The sequence below is a fragment of the Musa acuminata genome, chromosome BXJ3-4, assembly GCF_036884655.1.
Source record: "Musa acuminata AAA Group cultivar baxijiao chromosome BXJ3-4, Cavendish_Baxijiao_AAA, whole genome shotgun sequence".
In the NCBI taxonomy this organism is placed as follows: domain Eukaryota; kingdom Viridiplantae; phylum Streptophyta; class Magnoliopsida; order Zingiberales; family Musaceae; genus Musa; species Musa acuminata.
In genome coordinates this window covers 14,554,840-14,578,748 of record NC_088352.1, presented here as the reverse complement: position 1 = coordinate 14,578,748, position 23,909 = coordinate 14,554,840, and positions in this window count along the sequence as shown.

Sequence of the window (23,909 nt, the reverse complement as noted above, 5' to 3'; positions counted from 1 at the left end):
GCAAGAGCAACATAATTGAGCTACGCAAAATTCCAAGAGTACTCCAAATCTCTCGGTAATTGTCGCCCACCTGTTACAGTGGGTGCACCACCGCCACGAATTGAAGGTGAAACATCATGAATACGTCAGCGACGAGAGTTGGGACTCTCTCCCACTTTATGTATGTTCCTCCCTCCAATTCGGACAATCCTTGTCAAGGATGACATCACAATGATGGAATAGGTGGATTAACTATCATGCGATCTAGAGAGGACCCAAACCTAAGCCCAAGCCCCGGTGAACACGTCTTCCGAGTGTGTCCGCACATCGAATACGGCCAAAGCGCCGCTGCTGATGCCTTACTGGGTTTCGTATTAGCAAGTCGTCGGCATTGTCCATGTGAGTTGCAGCTCGGAATTGATATGGGAAGCAAAATGGGTATCGATCGAATTGGCAAGTCTAGCTTGACATTGTCAAATTAGGATACTGACATAGTTAAAGTAACGGGTACCCTCTCGGTTGTTCCTCCTCCCAGCTTGATTACCTGAAACAACATCTCGCCGGGGAAGAGCCAAAGGCTGAAACTAAAACATGCAGCAATAATAAACCGGCGAACCTTCTATGGGCCTAACTGGACTCTGAGATAAAAGCCGGTATCTTCAGACTTCATCTTGTCCCCTATGAGCCCATTAGACTATCATTCGCATACCAAGGAATTGGTGGAGTTGAGCTCTTTCCTAGATCCAATCCATATACTCAATGAATCGGTTGCAATGATTTATATTACATGAAATATTTTAGTTTAGAATTACTTATCTGTGAAGAATATCAGGGAATGCATTTTCATACAAGTCGTAAATTGACTCTCAAAGCATAATCTCATATCATAAAGGATCGAAAGAGTACTAAGTCAAAAATAATGAATGTTTAAAAACCTAAGATACCCCTAAAATTCTTACACACATAATGATTTGTCCAAAAAAAAAATTAAAATGATTTAGTATTCTAAATAATAGTCAAATGATAGTTATCCAATGAAAATTAATAACAATGGCATAAGGTAGGTAATTTTTAATACTTTATGATGATAAAAATTTAAATTTAAGTTTAAAGAAATAATTCTAAGATTATTTATTTTAGAGTGATAGATATAAAATCAGGAAGTATTCTCTCAAACGGACAAGACGCCACTTATCCATCCTCATTACATTTAACGTCACGATAAAATTACTTTGTGTGTTTTGCTTTAGCGATCTTACTATTTGAAAAATGATTGCACATCAAAGGGAGTGCTGATTTGAGATCGTTACCCCGAGTTCTATCCTCTTATTTAAAAAGGACATCATTCGTTCCATGTGTTTCATAATTAGTGGACAATCCTAATTCCAATGTAATGAAGCACTAGAATGGATCCTCGCCTTGTTTGACAAGCGTGCGTAAAAGGAGACTCCTTTCTAGGGCTCAAACATTCCCAATTACGACTCCGATTATGAATCAAAACACATGACACACATCCTTCGTGATAGTAGTCAACAGAAGGGGGCAATGCATTTCTAGATGTCTAGCACATTCTCTCGGTATGAGATAAGTCGCCCGATGAGGCGGCACACGAGGCACTCTGCCATCTTATAAATGAGTAAAACTGTCGTGCATATTTCAAACGAGACTACAGACCATCAAGAGAGACAACGAAAATCATAGCGATGATCAATCATTCTCCACCACCGAATAAGAGGAGGTAAGAATAGTCTTCGGTATTTCTTCTTGACTTTAGTCTCTTTTAATCCTTTTGCTCTCTAGTTGGACTACGTGTTTCCGATCTCTGAATGCTTGTTGGAATCTGCTGGAACGATCCTAATATTCTTGCAAATCATTTATCCTCGATTTGTAAATTCCCTTTTGTTTCTGTCGATCTCTTGGTTGGTTTAGTTATCTCTAGTGTGGATATTTTCTAATTCATGGTGGCTGAAAATTGATCGCTTGTGTTGAGGAAGTGACTTGATTTTAAACAAGTTACTTGTTCGATCGTGGTTTTGGGTCTGATTCTTTGAGAGACACACGTGGAATCAAGATTTTTCTTGTTTGTCTTATCAGGTTTTTATCTATGGTGTTCGTCCATCCCTTGATATGACTCTAGAAAAGCTGATTCGATTTGGTTAGGAGTGAGTCTACGGTATTCATTAACTTGGGAAGTTTCTAAAATCGAGATCCGGTAGTGTCCACGTATGATTTCCTTCTTCTCCCTTGATTAATACATATCGTTGAATGTGATAGATAACATCAGCTTCCTGCATATTCTCGATAAAACCATTTCATCTGATTGAAGATGAACTTCTCAACCGCAATCAACTCTTCGTTATGTTGGTCTCCTGGCCATCTTCAGATAAGTTGAGACCTCTCTGTGGGTTGGTAGAGTAGTAAAAATATTGATCTTATCAAGGAATTTAACTGACTTTTTTTGTTGGTGCATCTGCTTTTTAACTGCAGGCTCTACATACTTCAGAATCTGGACCAGTGCACAACTCTTGTTCTGATCGGCACTAAACCTTAGGCATTTTCTCGGTCACCTCACCATTTCCTATGGTCACATCTTACTCATGTTTTCACAGACTAGTTGCTCGATGTTAAGACGTCAGTGAAAGAATTGCTTGTCTGACTTCTCGATCCCCGATGAGTTTTCTCATTTAAATCGTTACTTTTGAATTTTACTGCTAGTGTGTTTCCCTGAGGTCTTTACGCGTTGATATTTGCCGCCACAGTGCAATATTCTAGAGAATTAAGTAAACCAAAATTCTATATGTTTCTATTCTGACACAAATAAAATATAAAATATAATTATTGATGAGTATGTTTGAGATAGTAAACTTGATGATTATTTATACATGTTAGCGGAGAGGATTTTTCTCAACTGCTCAGAGATTTCTTTATGTAGTTGAGAAAATTTTATCTGCTATTATGCCCCCGCAAGATTGAGCTTCCATCAAGGATGTTGATCTTGGACTGATGTAATAAAAATAGTTTGTGGGCGAGAGACTTTGTGAGTGAGTCTGCTAGCTGATCAGCTGTATGCATGTGAGAAACACGTAGTTGATGTCTGACAACTTGATCTCGCACGAAGTGGAAGTCGATAGCAATGTGTTTCATGTGAGAGTGGAACATTGGATTGACACATAGGTAGGTAGCTCCAACATTATCACAATATATTGTAGGAGTAATGGTGGAGTTGACGTTGAGTTCCTTAAGCAGATTTGTGATCCAATTGAGTTCAGCAGCGGTAGTGGCGATGACACGGTATTTAACTTCAGTTGTAGACCGTGCGACTATCTTTTATTTTTTAGAACTCCAACTGATGGGAGTAGCTCCAAAGAAAACAATATACCCTAACGTGGATGTTCGATCATTAAAGTTTCCTACCTAATCAGCATCAGCAAAGGCATGGAGATGGAGTTGAGCATTGTTGCGAAGAAAAAGGCCATGATTGAGTGTCCCTTTTAAGATATCGTAGAATTTGTTTGACCGTAGACCAATGCGTAGTAGATGGTCGATGCATAAATTATGATAATTTTTTGACTGTAAATGAGATGTTTGGACGGGTTAGAGCCAAGTATTATAAGGAGCCAAGGACTTGTCGATATTAAGTAAAATCGGTAGAAGGGCTTCCATCACATAACTTGAGTGATTCACTAGTAGAGATGGGAGTTGTAACCACTTTTGGCATGTTTGTCTTAGATAATAGATATACTTTCTTTGTGATAGGAAGAGACCTGTGTTAGGATCGGAGTGGCACTAAGAGGGGGGGGGGGTGAATTAATGCAACAGATTAAAACTAAAAATGATTTCGTAAATAAGTAGATATTTAAATTGACAATGAATGTCCTGGAGAAAGTAGCTCGTGTTAGGATCGGAGTAGCACTAGAAGGGGGGGGGGGGGGGGGGGGGGTGAATTAATGCAATAGATTAAAACTAAAAATAATTTTGTAAATAAGTAGAGATTTAAATTGACAATGAATGTCCTAGAGAAAGTAGCTCGTGTTAGGAACAAGAGCACTAAGAGGGGGGGGGGGGTGAATTAGTGCAGCGGAAATCTTTCTACGATTAAAAAAAGGTTCGAAGGATGAAAGAGATTTCGGTGTGAAAGTCGATTCTAAGATTACTTTAACTTAAGATCAAGCGAGATGACGTTAAAGTAAATCTATGAAGGTAGTTTGCAGTTATGATGAAAATCAGAATATAAGCGCAAATTGAAATACGAAGTTCGTACGATAAAACCGATTTGCGTCTAAACGCCGATTCAAAAAGCACTGAACTTTGAAACACATTCGTAAAAGCACAGAAGGCAGTAAGCTATTGAGGAGGTTTGCAGTAAAGATAAGATGCTCAAAGTAAATGCAAACCGAGATTTAGAGTGGTTCGGTCAATCTTGACCTACTACACTTTTGGCTTCCTCCACCGACGTGGTCACCGATGTCAACTAGAGGCCTTCCTTCAATAGGCGAAGGCCAACCACCCTTTTACAGTTTCACTCCTTTTGACAGGCTTAGGAGACAACCCTTACAGAATTTTCTCTCCTCTCTTTAAAGATCAGAACTTGGAAGAAAAGAGGGAGAAGAACTTTTGGCCTTTACAACAATTTTGAGCTCTAAAAATCATAGAACAAGATCAGGATTTCGGTGTATTTAAGTGTGCTTTCAGTGCTGAAAGGGTGGGGTATTTATTGGCCCCAACCCAATTCAAATTTGGAGCTCAAAACTGTCAATTCCTGAAATTCCGGGATCTGACGGTTGCACCTCTTGACTGAGGCGGTTGCACCGCCTGGCAGAGCTCGAAGACTGAGCCTCTGGGCGGTGCTACCTCCTGTCAGGGGCGGTTGCACCTCCTACCAGAGCTCGAAGACCGAGCTCAGGCGATGCCACCGCCTGACTAAGGCGGTTGCACCTCCTGCCAAAGCTCGAAGACCGACCTCAAGCGGTGCTACCTCCTGTCAGGGGAGGTTGCACCGCCTAGTCTCGCTCGGAGACTGAGCCCAGGCGGCTGGGGCGGTTGCACCACCCAGTCTCACTCGGAGACTTTGCCCAAGCGGTGCCACCTCCTGGCTTGGGCGGTTCAACCGCCTAGCAGAAATCAAGGTCCGAATGGGTTGATCCATTTGGCCCAATTTGGGTTTTCCAAGGGCCTAATTGTCCCAAGATTAAGTTAATGGGATCACCTCCCATTTCCAACTTAATCATTGTGCTAACTACGATATTTCCTAAGACATTTACTGCAACTTGCTCCGGTGCGTCAATCGCTTCTTTCGGCGAGCTTCCGGCGAACTTCCGTCGATTATCCGATGAACCCTCGGTGATGCTCCTGCGGACTTCCGGCAAACTCCTGGACTTGCGACGATCCACTTGGCGAGTTCTGACGAGCTTCTTTGGCAAGTTTATGGACTTCTCGGATTTGTTCCCGCAGAACCTTCGACGATTGTCCGAACTTCCGTCGAACTCTCGAACTCCCAACGTGATCATTGTCTTGACTCCAGCGTAACTCCTGCTGCATATCTTACTTTCATCATAGTTAATCCTGCACACCTATCTCAACATATAGATTAGATAACAAATGACAATTGACTTTATCATCAAAATCCGAGATTCAACAATCTCCCCCTTTTTGATGATGACAATCAATTGATAATGGAGTTAACCTTAACTCCCCCTATCTATATGCCATACTTGAGATAAGTCATTCTTGAATTCAAAACCTTTGAATTCAAGAGACATTGATAAGTTAAAATCATTTAAACTTATCAATACTCCCATCATGATTCCCATCATGATATATCTCTCTGAAGATGATGTCAAGGCTTGACATTCATTTTCAAATTTTACATTACAAGTTTGAATGATGATAATAGTAGCAATTCATCATATCGTAAGATATCAATATGTAAAACTGCGAAGTAAGATTTTGATATCATTACATGATGCACACATTTCAAATGTTTTAGCAATTATTGCATTTCATCACATGGTAAGATATCAATACGTAAAATTACGATGCAAGTTTTTTGTTTGATATCTTGACACGATACAAACAAGGCATAATGCAAATTATAGCAATCATAGCATCTATTCATATATCTCTTGGTGATTCAAGCATGGCATTGATACTCATATTGTAACATCCCCCATTTTTGAAAATTTAGTAAAAGGTTTGTTTGTAAAAAATAAGGATTATTTAATAATTATTTTATATTAAATGATTAAATATTTATGGCTAGGGACCTAAGAGTAAATATTAAAAGTTTGATATAATTTATTTAAGATTCAGATTTAAGTTAAAAAAAAAAAATAGTGGACATGTGTCACTAGCTAACCTAATGGTGACACCTAAATTTGCTCTAAGGATGACACCTAGCATTTTTCATGCATGCTTGCCACCTTGAAACTTTGCAACTCTTGTGTTAACCAAAAGTAATTAAATAAGAGATTAAAGGAGAAACTAAATGTAACCTTGGTTTTACATCAACTACCCCCATTTGGGAATCAAATTTGCTTAAGGCAAGTGTTCTAACCTCTTCCTACAGAATTTTTAATCTCTATTTTCCTTTTAATTCTTCATAATGCAAAAGATTTCAGCTTAGTACCAAACCATTCTTTCCTTTTGATACAAAGCCATGAATCTGAAATTTTTCGGTAATCTGACTTCTATACATTGTTTTGGATCTAACTTTTAGCACTAAACTCTGATTTAGGCAAAACATATTCCATTTAAAAGTAGACTCAAATATCTTTATTTTGACACTAAGATTGAATGATTTGGAGTTTAAATGCCTACTAAGACTTCTATTTCAATTAACCCTACAGATTCTGCAAAATAGGGACTGAAATTTCTGACATTCTGTTACTAAATTTCTCATAACTCTCTAGAGAAAATTCTGAATTATACAAACCTTAGTTCTTTGGAAACTAGATTCGCATAACTTTCTTTTGACACCTAGTTGGAAATTTTGAAGTATGTTTGCCTTCTAAAACTTCTGTTTAAGTCGATTCTATCAAGTCTGCAAAACAGGGATGATCAATTCTGACCTTCCTTTACTCTATTTGTTGTAACTTCCTGTAAAGAACTCAAAAAATTATAAATATGAGTTCATCTGAAAATAGATTAAAACAGCTTTCCAATGACACCTATTTTTAGTGATTTGGAGCATGCTTGGTCACTCAAACAATTCAGAAAATGTACCATTCAAATTCTGTCATAATTGAAAACTTTGTTGGGTTTTGCCTATTCAATTTTCATCCTATTGGAAATATGATTTTTGTTAAATTCTTCTTCAATTGAGCTTTATATTAGTCCTTTGAAGTTCTTGTATTGTGCATCCTGAAATTATTTTATATCTGAATTTTATTATGTAATGCTTTGTTTGCATTTCCTTGTTTGATAAAGGGACATGCATATCTTCGTTGTTCCGCATGTGCTTCTGTGTCAATGTTATTGTTCATACTACCCTTTTTGTACTCTGGTGTCTTGTGGGATATTATGAACCTTTGCCAGAAATGGTAAAGGGAGTTATGCTTAGAGCCCGCGATTGCTCTCTCGGCCCCATTGACTTCACTCAGACGTGGGTGGATGGAGCTCCCAGACGTGGGAGACTTATGCTTGGTGGTCATCCAGAAATGGATGGACCTTATTATGTTATGATCTCACTTCACCTTCTATCTGTTTGATATAAAATTCAGAGCCGACCTAGCACTTGGGCAGGGTGAGAGGGCTCGAGTAGGAAAGGGATACCCGTGGATGGAGTCGAGAACTCATCACGGCGTGGAGCCACCACTGAGTTAATCCTCACATGCACTATGCTAGAGTATGACGTTTGAGCTTCTATTTCGTATTTGTTCTTTGATTTGTTCTGAAATGCTTCTTATGCTTCCGAAATATTTTCATATGCCATTGATACGTTCTGAAGCATTTCATTCACCATTGATATGTTCCGAACTGTTTCATATGCCATAGATATCCAAAATGCTCCTTACGTCTTTGTTATGCCTTGAAATTATCATATGTCATCGATATGCTCCTTATGCCAATGATATGCTCCAATTTCCTTTCTCCTATTGTTATGTCTAATGCCTGTTTTTGAACGAAGTAAACCTTTGTGATTTTATATCAAATGAGATGACTTCAAATGAACACTTGTATTTCTGATTTTGTTATCTTGATACTAAGCCTGCTTGAACTTCTCCTATCGCCATGGATATGTTAGTCGCTTGCTGAGCTCTTTATGCTCACCCCGTTGCTATATAAATTTTTCAGGGTAGCTTGTTATGCACTGAAATGCTAGAATTGTGTTGAGGCAGTGGAAAGCTAGAAGGTTTTGGGGGCAAATCTTTCGTAATTAATAAGTTGATATTGTATAAGTTCTTTTGTGTGTATCAACGACAAATCTAGATTGATGTATCTTGTAAATATTTGGAAAGTACCTTTTGCGTTGGGATTTTGGGAATGTTAAAGTTTAAACTATGTAATGATATAAACATGTAATACATGTTGGTTTTGTGATTGTATAGATTTCTACGCTTATGGATTTATGATGTGGTTATGGTTTAGGTGAGATGGCTTTGGATTTTGTGAATCATTAAGTGATATTATAGAATGATTATAAACTATATAGGTTTTATGAATTGGAAAATTATAGATATGAATGACTTGAATGTTTTCTCAGTATCCTCAAATGTGTGAACCGATCCTGGAATGAATTGTTGTTGAATTATAATACAAAAAAAAAAGAAAAATTTAGCGGGGCGTGACAGATATGGTATCAGAGTGTGGTTTGAGGATCACTGAAATATTTGATATGCTGACATGCAAAATATATTGAGGTCTAGTGAACTATAGTGATTGGTGAAAATTTTCTTTGATGCATTTTAGGAATCTAGAATGACAGGACATTTAGTCCTCCTACTTCATCTACTTTTGATTAATTAAGTGCGATAAAAGAGTTGATTGGGGATATTAAATCAGAGTGGCTCAGTAGAAGCATGGTGAACCTAATACATTGGTAGCAAAAAAAAAAAAATATATATATATAGATGATGCGATTGGAGAAAATATTTGATGTACGAAATTGTTCTGATGATCAAAATAATTTTTAGAGATCAAAGATAAGAATAGCAAGGACAAGTTTAAAAAAAATAAAAATAAATTAGAAATGAATCAGAATGTGATAATAAGAGGGTCAAGACATAATCGATTTGAAAAGGGAAGTCACCACAAAAGATTTATTGGACCTTTTGAGATTCTTGAGAGGGTTGGTTCTATCGCTTACAGGATTGCCTTGCCACAATCATTGTGCCATATCCATGATATATTTCATGTTTCAATGATCAGAAAGTATATACCCGATCCCTCTCATATCATTAAGTATGAGCCGATGGTGATTGATAAAGACTTGTTTTATGTGGAAAAGCCCACTCAGATTGTTGATAAAAAAAAAAAAAAGATCTTGCGGAATCGGGTTATCCCTCTAGTTAAAGTGATCTGGAGATATCATTCTGAAGAGGAAATGAGTTGGGAGCTTGAGGAAGAAATGATGAAAGCTTATCCTCATCTTTTCGTTTTCGTTGAATGAGGTATGATAAATTTAGAGGACTAAATTTTTCTTTAAGGAGGGGAGAGTGTAACATCCCCCATATAATTTATTTAAGATTCAGATTTAATTTAAAAAAAAAATTAGTGGACATGTGTCACTAGCTAACCTAATGGTGCCACCTAAATTTGCTCTAAGGATGACACCTAGCATTTTTCATGCATGCTTGCCACCTTGAAACTTTGCAACTCTTGTGTTAACCAAAAGTAATTAAATAAGAGATTAAAGGAGAAACTAAATGTAACCTTCAGATGCTGCATCCAACGTGAGTTTAAGAAGAGAAGAGAAGGGAAGAAGAAGAAGAAGAGGAATTGAAGAAGAAGATTTGATTGAGGTTTTACATCAACTCCCCCCATTTGGGAATTAAATTTGCTTAAGGCAAGTGTTGTAACCTCTTCCTACAGAATTCCTAATCTCTGTTTTCCTTTTAATTCTTCATAATGCAAAAGATTTCAGCTTAGTACCAAACCGTTCTTTCCTTTTGATACAAAGCCATGAATCTGAAATTTTTCGGTAATCTGACTTCTATACATTGTTTTGGATCTAACTTTTAGCACTAAACTCTGATTTAGGCAAAACCTATTCCATTTAAAATTAGACTCAAATATCTTTATTTTGACACTAAGATTGAATGATTTGGAGTTTAAATGCCTACTAAGACTTCTATTTCAATTAACCCTACAGATTCTGCAAAATAGGGACTGAAATTTCTGACCTTCTGTTACTAAATTGCTCATAACCCTCTAGAGAAAATTCTGAATTATACAAACCTTAGTTCTTTGGAAACTAGATTCGCATAACTTTCTTTTGACACCTAGTTGGAAATTTTGAAGTATGTTTGCCTTCTAAAACTTCTGTTTAAGTCGATTCTATCAAGTCTGCAAAACAGGGATGATCAATTCTGACCTTCCTTTACTCTATTTGTTGTAACTTCCTGTTAGGAACTCAAAAAATTATAAATATGAGTTCATCTGGAAATAGATTGAAACAGCTTTCCAATGACACCTATTTTTAGTGATTTGGAGCATGCTTGGTCACTCAAACAATTCAGAAAATGTACCATTCAAATTCTGTAATAATTGAAAACTTTGTTGGGTTTTGCCTATTCAATTTTCATCCTATTGGAAATATGATTTTTGTTAAATTCTTCTTCAATTGAGCTTTATATTAGTCCTTTGAAGTTCTTGTATTGTTCATCCTAAAATTATTTTATATCTGAAATTTATTATGTAATGCTTTGTTTGCATTTCCTTGTTTGATAAAGGCACATGCATATCTTCGTTGTTCCGCATGTGCTTCTGATATGTGTCAATGTTATTGTTCATACTACCCTTTTTGTACTCTGGTGTCTTGTAGGATATTGTGAACCTTTGCTAGAAATGATAAAAGGAGTTATGCTTAGAGCCTGCGATTGCTCTATCGGCCCCATTGACTTCACTCAGACGTGGGTGGATGGAGCTCCCAGACGTGGGAGACTTATGATTGGTGGTCATCCAGAAATGGATGGACCATATTATGTTATGATCTCACTTCACCTTCTATCTGTTTGATATAAAATTCAGAGCCGACCTAGCACTTGGGCAGGGTGAGAGGGCTCGAGTAGGAAAGGACTACCCGTGGATGGAGTCGAGAACTCATCACGGCGTGGAGCCACCACTGAGTTAATCCTCACATTCACTATGCTAGAGTACGACGTTTGAGCTTCTATTTCGTATTTGTTCTTTGATATGTTCTGAAATGCTTCTTATGCTTCCGAAATATTTCCTTATGCCATTGATACGTTCTAAAGCATTTCATTCACCATTGATATGTTCCGAACTGTTTCATATGCCATAGATATCCAAAATGCTCCTTCCGTCTTTGTTATGCCTTGAAATTATCATATGTCATCAATATGCTCCTTATGCCAATGATATGCTCCAATTTCCTTTCTCCTATTGTTATGTCTAATGCCTGTTTTTGAATGAGGTAAACCTTTGTGATTTTATATCAAATGAGATGACTTCAAATGAACACTTGTATTTCTGCTTTTGTTATCTTGATACTAAGCCTGCTTGAACTTCTCCTATCACCATGGATATGTTAGTCGCTTGCTGAGCTCTTTATGCTCACCCCGTTGCTATATAAATTTTTCAGGGTAGCTTGTTATGCAATGAAAAGCTAGAATTGGGTTGAGGCAGTGGAAAGCTAGAAGGTTTTGGGGCAAATCTTTCGTAATTAATAAGTTGATATTGTATAAGTTCTTTTGTGTGTATCAACGACAAATTTAGATTGATGTATCTTGTAAATATTTGGAAAGTACCTCTTGCGTTGGGATTTTGGGAATGTTATTGTTTAAACTGTGTAATGATATAAACATGTAATACATGTTGGTTTTTTGATTGTATAGATTTTTACGCTTATGGATTTATGATGTGGTTATGGTTTAGTTGAGTTGGCTTTGGATTTTGTGAATCATTAAGTGATATTATAGTATGATTATAAACTGCACAGGTTTTATGAATTGGAAAATTATAGATATGAATGACCTGAATGTTTTCTCAGTATCCTCAAATGTGTGAACGGATCCTGGAATGAATTGTTGTTGAATTATAATACAAAAAAAAAAGAAAAATTTAGCGAGGCGTGACACATATATTTCTCCCCCTTTGTCATCAACAAAAAGTAAGGTAATTGTGATACCAGGAGAATAATATAAGCAAATTTTGAGCATAATTGTGATAATTGTTCATGCCTTTACTAGGTTCATGTTATTTTCCAATAGTAAGTGATAGGAAATCAATTATGCAAGCATATAAAGGAAAATATAATATGTAGATTGCTTTCAATACTTCTTCATTTTTATTTGTTATAATCTTTTTTGCATGAAGGAGGAAAGCCATTTGTGATACCAGCTATTTGTGAGTTTACTTTGAGTGAAGTTAAAACCGAGGAGAGATTAAATCATGCTTCAGGTATCAAGATATGTATGTGAAGCAAATCTTTGCAAGCAAAAATATTATCATCCATATTTCAAGATAGAATTCATAAGTAGGAATCATTTCATCAAATCCATTTCAGAAAAATATTTTTCATATAAGTGTATGAGAAATCTGATTTTTAGGATACCAATTGTTAAGCGAATCCAAAAATGAAATGAATACTTTCATGCATTCGGACAAGACTATGCTACAGATTTTCAAATACAATCATGAAGACAAAACATGCTTATTGTTATGGAAATTTTTGTATTCAACACATAATTTCCAACATGTTATTTAGGCATGTAATGGCAATCAAGTGATTTGATCATTCAATTAAGTCCAAAAATAATTTTAACTAGTTTATATATTCGGACACATCAACATTCCTAATTCTCTTCTTATGAAATCAAATTGTTCTTCACTTAGAGGTTTTGTAAAAATATCAGCTAATTGATGTTTAGTATCAATGAACTCTATGATTACATCATGATTAGTAACATGATCTCGTATAAAGTGATGTCTAATATCAATATGTTTTGTTCTTGATTGTTGTATAGGATTCTTTGTTAAGCATATTGCACTTGTGTTATCACATTTAATGGGAATATTTTTAAGATGAACTTTATAATCTTCTAAGGTGTTTTTCATCATACAACTTGTGCATAGCATGCACTTGCTGTAATATATTCAGCTTCGGTTATTGATAGTGCAATCGAGTTTGGTTTCTTAGATGACCAGGAAACAAGGGCATGTCCTAAAAATTGACATGTTCCTGATGTGCTTTTTCTATCTAGTCCGCATCAGCATAAGCAATTAATTCAAGATTCTCTGATTTTGGGTACCATAATCCTAGATTTGTGGTACCATTAAGATATCTAAGTATTCTTTTAACTGCTTTGAGATGAGATATCTTAGGGTTTGATTGAAATCTAGCACAAAGTCCTATACTGAACATGATATCTGGTCTAGTTGCAGTGAGGTAAAGTAAACTTCCTATCATACCCCTATAAGTTTTTTGATCAAAGCTTTCTCCACTTTCATCAATTTCTAACTTAGTGGAGGTGCTCATAGGAGTGTTAATAGCTTTTGAGTTATTCATATTAAACTTTTTTAGCAAATTCATAGCATATTTAGTTTGACTAATAAAGATGCCATTGCTTAGTTGTTTGATTTGTAAGCCTAAGAAGAATGTTAATTCTCCCATTAAACTCATTTCGAATTCAAGACTCATTGTTTTAGCAAAAGATTCACAAAGAGATTCATTCGTAGAACCAAAGATAATATCATCAACATAAATCTGAACAATGAGAAAATTATTTTCAAAATTCTTGATAAATAATGTAGTATCAACCTTGCCTTTCGTGAAATTATTTTCAATAAGAAAAGAACTAAGTCTCTCATACCAAGCCCTCGGAGCTTGTTTTAAACCATAGAGAGCTTTAGTTAATCTAAATACATGATTAGGGAGGCTATTATTTTTAAATCCAGGAGGTTGTTCAACATAGACTTCTTTGAAAATAAAGCCATTAAGAAAAGCGCTTTTAACATCCATTTGAAATAACTTAAAATTATTACTACTTGCGTAGGCAAGGAGCATCCTTATGGCTTCTAATCGAGCCACAAGAGCGAAGGTTTCTTCGTAATCGATACCTTTTTCTTGGTTGAAACCTTTGGCCACTAATCTAGCCTTGTTTCTAACCATGATACCTTATTCATCTTACTTGTTTCTAAAGACCCATTTAGTACCAATAACTAAATGGTCATTTGGCCTAGGAACAAGCTTCCACACCTCATTTCTTTCAAATTGATTTAATTCATCTTGCATTGCGATAATCCATGAATCATCTTTCATGGCTTTGTCAACACATTTGGGTTCAATTTGGGAGAGAAAAGCGGCATTGGCACCAAAATTTTTAAGAGAAGAACGTGTTTGAACCCCCTTTGATGTATCTCCTAAGATTAGTTCCTTAGGATGAGCATCTACATATTTCTAATCCTTGGGTAAGGATGTTTCGGAAGTGGATGCATCCAAGTTGCTAGTTGGAGACGGGGTTTCATTTAAATTCAAGGAATCAAAATTAACATCATCATCAAAATCGTTTTTCCTGATTTCGGAAACCTCATTAAAAACAATATGAATGGATTCTTCAATAATTAAAATTCTTTTATTGAAGATACGAAAAGCTTTAGAAACCGAAGAATAACCAAGAAAGATTCCTTCATCGGATTTAGCATCAAATTTTCCTAAGTTATCTTTTTCATTCAAGATAAACACTTACACCCAAAGACTTTAAAATATGAAACATTGGGTTTTTTGTTGTTCCATAACTCATAGGGAGTTTTGGTGAGTAAGGATCTTACTAGAACTCTATTCAAAATATAGCATGCAGTGTTTACGGCTTCGACCCAAAAATATTTGGGTAGGCTATGTTCATTCAACATGGTCCTTGCCATTTCTTGTAAATTTTGATTTTTTATTTCTACTACTCCATTTTGTTGAGGATTTCTTGGAGTAGAGAAATTATGGTTGTATCTATTGAGTTCACAAAATTCTTGGAAATCATGGTTTTGAAATTCACCATCGTGATCACTTCTAATTGACGAAATCATAGAACCCTTCTAATTTTGAACAAGTTTACAAAACTTGGTAAAATATCTAAAGCATTCATTTTTCTGTTTTAAGAAGTAAGTCCATGTGTATCTGCTATAGTCATCCACAATGACGAAGGCGTATTTGCTACCTCCTAGGCTTGATCTAGAGATTGGTCCAAACAAGTCCATATGGATCAATTGTAAGGGCCTAGAGGTGCTTATTTGATTCTTAGATTTGAAACTACCCTTAATTTGTTTACCTAATTGGCAAGCATCACATACATTATCTTTGATGAACTTGATATGAGGAATTCCTCTTACAAGTTCTTTAGATGATATTTGAGTGATTAGTTTCATGCTAGCATGACCTAATCTTCTATGCCATAGCCAAGCATCCTCATTCAAAACCGAAAAACACATTTCATTACACAAATCATTGATGTCAATAGTGTATACGTTATTTTGTTTTAATGCAATCATAGACATGTTTTTGTGTGGTTTTTCAATGATGCAAGCATTAGATTCGAATCTGACAATATATCCTTTATCACATAATTGACTAATGCTCAAAAGGTTATGTTTTAAACCATCAACTAACAAAACATCTTCAATAAAGAAGTTGGATTTGTTACCTATGGTTCCTTTGCCAATGATTTTACCCTTGTTGTTGTCTCCGAAGGTGACATAGCCTTCATCTATGCTAGTGAGCTTAGAGAATTGAGATGGATCTCCGGTCATATGCATTGAGCATCCACTATCAAGGTACCATCTCTTGCTCCTAGCTTACGATGGTATAGGTTTCTACAAGAAAGGATGATCTTTAGGTACCCATTTGCTTTTGGGTGCCTCAAAAATAGATCTACATTGTTTATTATGTTACATAGAATTTATTATGGTTCCTTTAGGAACCCAAATTAATTTGTTCGGACTAATTTTCTTGAATGGACTGTTGAATCTCGTATTTTGATGATGACAACTACTTGATATATGTTTATGATTTAATCTGCGTTTTGAGTGACGTAGGATGCTTCGATCAGGATGAGACAATTAAAGCAGGAAAATCATGTTGTGCCGAAGGAACATGTCAGAAGATTGGACGTCGGGCCGGTGGATCGGTCGACGTATCGACAGAAGGCTTCGGGCCGTGAACTCGGGCATCGGGCCAAGAAGAGCGGGTATTGTGCCAAGGATATCGGAGTTGCGGAGTCAACTGGCCGATTGGGCAATAGGCTGCACGAGAGGACGATGCGCCAAAGAATCGGACGAAGCGTCGAGGGACCAATGACATGTCGGACAACTTGGTTAATTGCTTAGGATTAATTGTCTCGATTGAAGTTTTGTTTTGTTGTGCAGGATTAACTATGATAACGATGAAGACATAAAGCGAAACAAAGTGTCGGAGTCAAGCGCGAAGGATTTGTTGCGAGTTCGAGAGTTCGACGGAAGTCCGAAGATTCGTTGGGAGTTCGCGGAGCTCGCCGAGAAAGATCGGAGCTTGCCGAAGAAGCTCGTTGGAACTCGCTAAGAACAAATCGTGAAGTCTAGGAGCTTGCCGGGAGTCCGCAGAATGGTTTCCGAGAGTTCATCGGAAGACCGCCGGAAGTTTGCCGGAAGCTCGCTAGAAGAAGTCTTGACTTGCGGACTTTGTAATAGCTTAGAAAATGTCTTTAAATTCATAGTTAGCACGTTAATTAGGGTTAGGATTAGGTGTTAATCCTATAACCCAAGTAGGGGCCAATTAGGCCCAAGTTCGGACTAGTTTGGACCAAGTTTGGAGCCAAACCAAGTGAGCTGGAATAGTGAAGAGGTGCCACCTCTCCAGCCTGGAGGTGCCACCGCCAGGGCTGCGAGGTTGGGAGGTGCAACCGCCCCAGCCAGGAGGTGCAACCGCCTGGGCTGTGGGGTTGGGAGGTGCAACCGCCCCAGCCAAGAGGTTGCACCGCCAGAGCTCAAGTTCCGAGCTCTGCCAGGCGATGCAACCACCGAGCTCAGTCTTCGAGCTCTGGCAGAGAGGTGCATCAGCCTGAGCTCAGTCTCGAGCTCTGCCAGGTGATGCATTCACCAAGCTCAGTCTTCGAGCTCTGGCAGAGAGGTGGATCAGCCTGAGCTCAGCTTGGAGCTCTGCCAGGTGATGCAACCACCGAGCTCAGTTTCGAGCTCTGCCAGGTGATGCAATCACCAAGCTCAGTCTTCGAGCTCTGCCAGGTGATGCAACCATCGAGCTCAGTCTTCGAGCTCTGGCAGAGAGAAGCAATCGGCAGAGCTCAGTCTTCGAGCTCTGCCAGGCGGTGCCACCTCTCCAGTCGAGAGGTGCAACCGCCTGATCCCAGAATTCTGGGATTTGATCGATTTGATCGTTTTGAGCTCGAATTTTGAATTGGGTTGGGGCCTATAAATACCCCACCCATTCAGCACTGAATTGAGCAAGAACTAACCCGAAATCTTGATCTTTTCAGTGGTTCTTAGAGCTCAAAATTGCTAGTTTTCCTCCTCCTTCTGTTCTTCAAGTTTGAGTTGAAAAGAGAGGAGAGAAAACATCTGTAAAGGTTGTCTCCTAAGCCTGCCAAAAGGAGAGAAATTGTAAGAGGGAAGTTTGGCCTTCGCCCATTGAAGGAAGGCACCTAGTTGACGTCGGCAACCTCATCGGTGGAGGAAGCCAAAAGTGGAGTAGGTCAAGGCTGACCGAACCACTCTAAATCTCTGGTTTGCGTTTATTTTCGAGCACTTTATCATTACTGCAAACCTCCCTCATCACTACTGCTCTCTGCGCTTTCACGAACAAGTTCTAAGTGCTGTTCTTCCAAATCTGCATTCAAACGTAAACTCGTATTTTCATACATTACAGTTTACGTTTACGTTTGATTCTGCAGAACTGTTTTCCGTGCTTTTACGAACGAGCTTCCTTGCAGTTTACGCTTACATTTTAATCCTATTAATAACTGCAATCTGTCCTCTACGATTTTACGAACGAGTTTCAACATTTAGACGTAAAACTGCATTCAGACGTAAATCGGCTTTCTTCGCTCAATCATCAGATTTCAGTTCACGTTTACGTCTTGGTTTCAACTGCATACTGCCTTCTGCGAGTATACAAACGAGTTTCAAAGTTTAGACGTAAATCTGCGTCTAACTGCGTTTAGACGTAAATCTGCGTTTAGACGTAAAACTGCGTTTAGACGTAAAACTACGTTTAGACGTAAAACTGCATTTAGACGTAAAACTGCGTTTAGATGTAAATCTGCGTTTAGACGTAAAACTACGTTTAGACGCAAAATTGCGTTTAGACGTAAATCTGCGTTTAGACGTAAATCTGCATTTAGACGTAAATCTGAGTTTAGACGCAAAACTGCGCTTAGACGCAAAACTGCGCTTAGACGCAATCTGCGCTTAGACGCAAAACTGCGCTTAGACGCAATCTGCGCTTAGACGCAAACTGCACTTAGATACAAACTGAGAATTTGCTTTTGCATCATAATAGTTTTTGAACAAACGCAGCTTTTGGTTTTTAATCGTTATAAGATTTCCGCTGCACTAATTCACCCCCCCCCCCTCTTAGTGCTCTCGATCCTAACAATTGGTATCAGAGCGGGGTTTTTCTCATTTCGGATTTACACCCGAGAGAAATGACTTTTCAAGAGGGCTGTTCGGTCTTTCGTCCACCGTTCTTTAACGGATTGGACTACACTTATTGGAAAACTCGAATGAGAGTTTTCTTAATTTCTCTAAATCTGGATTTATGGAATATCATTGAAAACGGTTTTCAACTTCCCTCCAAACCGATGAACGAATGGTCGGTTTTGGAGAAGAAGAATTTTTCTTTAAACGCAAAGGCTATGAATGCCTTATTTTGCGCATTGGACAAAAATGAGTTCAATCGGATTTCTACGTGTGAAACGGCTTTCGATATTTGGCGCACTCTGGAAATCACGCACGAGGGAACTAGTAGAGTCAAAGACTCGAAAGTTAATATTCTACTGCTTGATTTCGAGCTTTTTCATATGAAACCAAGCGAAACCGTTGTTGACATGTACACCCGTTTTACGGATGTCGTCAATGGTTTAAAATCACTTGGTAAAAGCTTTTCGGATTTTGAACTCGTTAACAAAGTTTTGCGCTCACTTTCTAAAACTTGGGATTCAAAAGTAACTGCTATTCAAGAATCGAAAAACTTGAACCATTTTCCACTTGAAGAACTAATTGGTTCATTGATCACATATGAAATGACGTGCAATGCACGTGAAGAACTTGAGAACCACCTTCCAAAGAACAGGAAGGATTTGGAACTCTGGACAAATGAATGCCACTTGAGCGATGACTCAAGTGATGAGGACAATGATGAACAAACCAACCTTCCAAAGAACAGGAAGGATTTGGGACATAGAACATTTGAAGACCACTCGAGCATAAGCTCAAGTGATGGTGAACTTAAAATGAAACGAAAATTAAAAAGCAAAAAGAATGGAACTACTTGCTTTAAACGCAAGAAGAAGAACAAAAATTGGGATGAATCGAGCTCCTCCGATAAAGAGAAAGTCAACAAAAGCAAGGCGGCAAACTACGCCTTAACAGCCTACAATGATGAGGTAATCGAAATCCCCCTAATTTACTTCGAAATTACATGATGCTTTTCATGATGCACTTTTCTTTTTCTTTAAATTTTTTTTGAAAATTATATTTTTAATAATTTAATAATGAAAATGCAAAAATATGATCATGCTTGTAATCTTGAAAATGATAATGAAAATTGCATGTCTTATGTTAATGCAAGATAGAAATCTAATGATTTTACACCTAGTGAGATTAATCTTATTTATGTGCTTGAGAAGCAAGAATGTATATTTTGATGATTTTCATATTGCTTTTCAATGACGATACATGGCTTTTGTCTGGAAGGCTTGATATTTTTCATTATCTTTGTTTATGAAATATAATGTATGGTTTTGACATAAAAATAAAGATTTGAGCATGCTATTATAAAGTCAATCATAGATTAAAACTAAAGAGGTTTTAGGCATCTATAAGAATCATTCAAAATTATGTTCAATGAAACCTTGCTTAATGTTGCAATAAAAATATTAAAGTTATACTTGATGATTTCAGATTTGACAAATGCTACACTTTAAATATGAATCATTCTTCAATCAGATTAAATGCTTCAATCATTTTCTATCTCTAAGAGTTCTCGATTTTGGTGAAATACAAGTGATAAATTCATTTATGATATCTTGTAAATCACTTGAATTATGAATGAGTTTTTCTTTTTTATGATGTGTTAAAAGAATCACTTAAAAAGAAAATGTTTTTCCCATTTTATCGAGATTAATGATTTCATGATATTATGTGAATCTCGAAACTGATTTTGATGAAATAGTAATAACGTTATTCATGTTATAAATCTTAAAAATGATAATATGCTTCATGTGATAATATGAATACATGAAACACTTATGATATTCTGTGTATTCATAAAATATTTATCTCATCATCCAATAACTCTTCTTGATATTCCTTATGAGATGAAATGAAATAATGCATGAAATACAAATGAGGAGTTAATGATCATGCATAATAGGATGTAATGAATTCTAGATACCATCATTTGAATATCTATGATCATGCTGCCAAAATGATATATCATGAATGCTTGAATATCATGTTTGATATGCTCATGATGATGATTGATTTTTCAGTATCATGCATAAATTTTTTGAAATGTAATGTTAATGAATTTGTGCATTGAAACTATAATGATGCACAAATAAGAATGATTACTTACCTTTGTCATGATTTAGAAATTGATGTAAAGGGTTTTTCCCTTGTTGACAATGACAAAGGGGGAGATAGCTAGTTTGCACAAGTCAAGAAGATGCAAAAACTTGATTGCTAACTTGCTTATTTCAAGAAGCAAAAGTTGTCTTCTTGAACATCACCATCTTGAATATCTCAAGAAGCAAGACTTGCAACTTGCACATTACAATAGGAAGCAATAATCATGAGCCTACACAAGAAAGTTATCTTGCATTTGCTTTCAAAGTTTTTTGCTAGCTTGTATATTGTGAAACTTGTACATCGTAAAAATTGCTAGCTCGTAGTCTAAAGAGAAGCGAAAAACTGCTATCTCAAAAGAAGCAAATGTGCTATCTTGCCTATCTCAAGAGGCAAAAATGCTAACTTGCACTTCTAGCAAAACTTGACAAATTTGCATATATCAAGAAGCAAGAGTTGCTTTCTTGAACATCTCTAGTTTGCTAGCTTGCATGATATAGAACTTGCTATCTTGAACATTACCAAAAGTGCTATCTTATATGTTATAAAACTTGAATATCTAAAACTTGATAGCATGAATGTCCTAAGCATGATATAACACATGCTAAATCTTCTAGCTCCAAGATTGCATGATGATAAAACTTGATACTATGTTTTTCATGCAATGAGTTGAACCAATATCACACACAAACACTTGATTGTGATACTTCTCCTTTTTGTTGATGACAAAGGGGGAGAAGTATGTTGATGACATGACATGTGATGCATAAGTTTATGCATAAGTTCATGTTGACGTGTTGCAAGTATTCATGATGAATATTGCAATGACTTGAATTCAGTGTGAATTCAAGGTTCTATCAATATGGCATATTGATAGGGGGAGTTTGTTTAAACTCCGGGAGTTAAGGTTAACTCCGTTTATGATGACATGTTGCTTAGATTTTTGAATCTAAGAGGTTCTATCAATATGGCATATTGATAGGGGGAGTTTGTTTAAACTCCGGGAGTTAAGTTTAACTCCGTCATCAAGTAGTTGTCATCATCAAAAAGGGGGAGATTGTTGAATCTCGTATTTTGATGATGACAACTACTTGATATATGTTTATGATTTAATCTGCGTTTTGAGTGATGCAGGATGCTTCGATCAGGATGAGACAATTAAAGCAGGAAAATCATGTTGTGCCGAAGGAACATGTCAGAAGATTGGACGTCGGGCCGGTGGATCGGTCGACGTATCGACAGAAGGCTTCGGGCCGTGAACTCGGGCATCGGGCCAAGAAGAGCGGGTATTGTGCCAAGGATATCGGAGTTGCGGAGTCAACTGGCCGATTGGGCAATAGGCTGCACGAGAGGACGATGCGCCAAAGAATCGGACGAAGCGTCGAGGGACCAATGACATGTCGGACAACTTGGTTAATTGCTTAGGATTAATTGTCTCGATTGAAGTTTTGTTTTGTTGTGCAGGATTAACTATGATAACGATGAAGACATAAAGCGAAACAAAGTGTCGGAGTCAAGCGCGAAGGATTTGTTGCGAGTTCGAGAGTTCGACGGAAGTCCGAAGATTCGTTGGGAGTTCGCGGAGCTCGCCGAGAAAGATCGGAGCTTGCCGAAGAAGCTCGTTGGAACTCGCTAAGAACAAATCGTGAAGTCTAGGAGCTTGCCGGGAGTCCGCAGAATGGTTTCCGAGAGTTCATCGGAAGACCGCCGGAAGTTTGCCGGAAGCTCGCTAGAAGAAGTCTTGACTTGCGGACTTTGTAATAGCTTAGAAAATGTCTTTAAATTCATAGTTAGCACGTTAATTAGGGTTAGGATTAGGTGTTAATCCTATAACCCAAGTAGGGGCCAATTAGGCCCAAGTTCGGACTAGTTTGGACCAAGTTTGGAGCCAAACCAAGTGAGCTGGAATAGTGAAGAGGTGCCACCTCTCCAGCCTGGAGGTGCCACCGCCAGGGCTACGAGGTTGGGAGGTGCAACCGCCCCAGCCAGGAGGTGCAACCGCCTGGGCTGTGGGGTTGGGAGGTGCAACCGCCCCAGCCAGGAGGTGCAACCGCCTGGGCTGTGGGGTTGGGAGGTGCAACCGCCCCAGCCAAGAGGTTGCACCGCCAGAGCTCAAGTTCCGAGCTCTGCCAGGCGATGCAACCACCGAGCTCAGTCTTCGAGCTCTGGCAGAGAGGTGCATCAGCCTGAGCTCAGTCTCGAGCTCTGCCAGGTGATGCATTCACCAAGCTCAGTCTTCGAGCTCTGGCAGAGAGGTGGATCAGCCTGAGCTCAGCTTGGAGCTCTGCCAGGTGATGCAACCACCGAGCTCAGTTTCGAGCTCTGCCAGGTGATGCAATCACCAAGCTCAGTCTTCGAGCTCTGCCAGGTGATGCAACCATCGAGCTCAGTCTTCGAGCTCTGGCAGAGAGAAGCAATCGGCAGAGCTCAGTCTTCGAGCTCTGCCAGGCGGTGCCACCTCTCCAGTCGAGAGGTGCAACCGCCTGATCCCAGAATTCTGGGATTTGATCGATTTGATCGTTTTGAGCTCGAATTTTGAATTAGGTTGGGGCCTATAAATACCCCACCCATTCAGCACTGAATTGAGCAAGAACTAACCCGAAATCTTGATCTTTTCAGTGGTTCTTAGAGCTCAAAATTGCTAGTTTTCCTCCTCCTTCTGTTCTTCAAGTTTGAGTTGAAAAGAGAGGAGAGAAAACATCTGTAAAGGTTGTCTCCTAAGCCTGCCAAAAGGAGAGAAATTGTAAGAGGGAAATTTGGCCTTCGCCCATTGAAGGAAGGCACCTAGTTGACGTCGGCAACCTCATCGGTGGAGGAAGCCAAAAGTGGAGTAGGTCAAGGCTGACCGAACCACTCTAAATCTCTGGTTTGCGTTTATTTTTGAGCACTTTATCATTACTGCAAACCTCCCTCATCACTACTGCTCTCTGCGCTTTCACGAACAAGTTCTAAGTGCTGTTCTTCCAAATCTGCATTCAAACGTA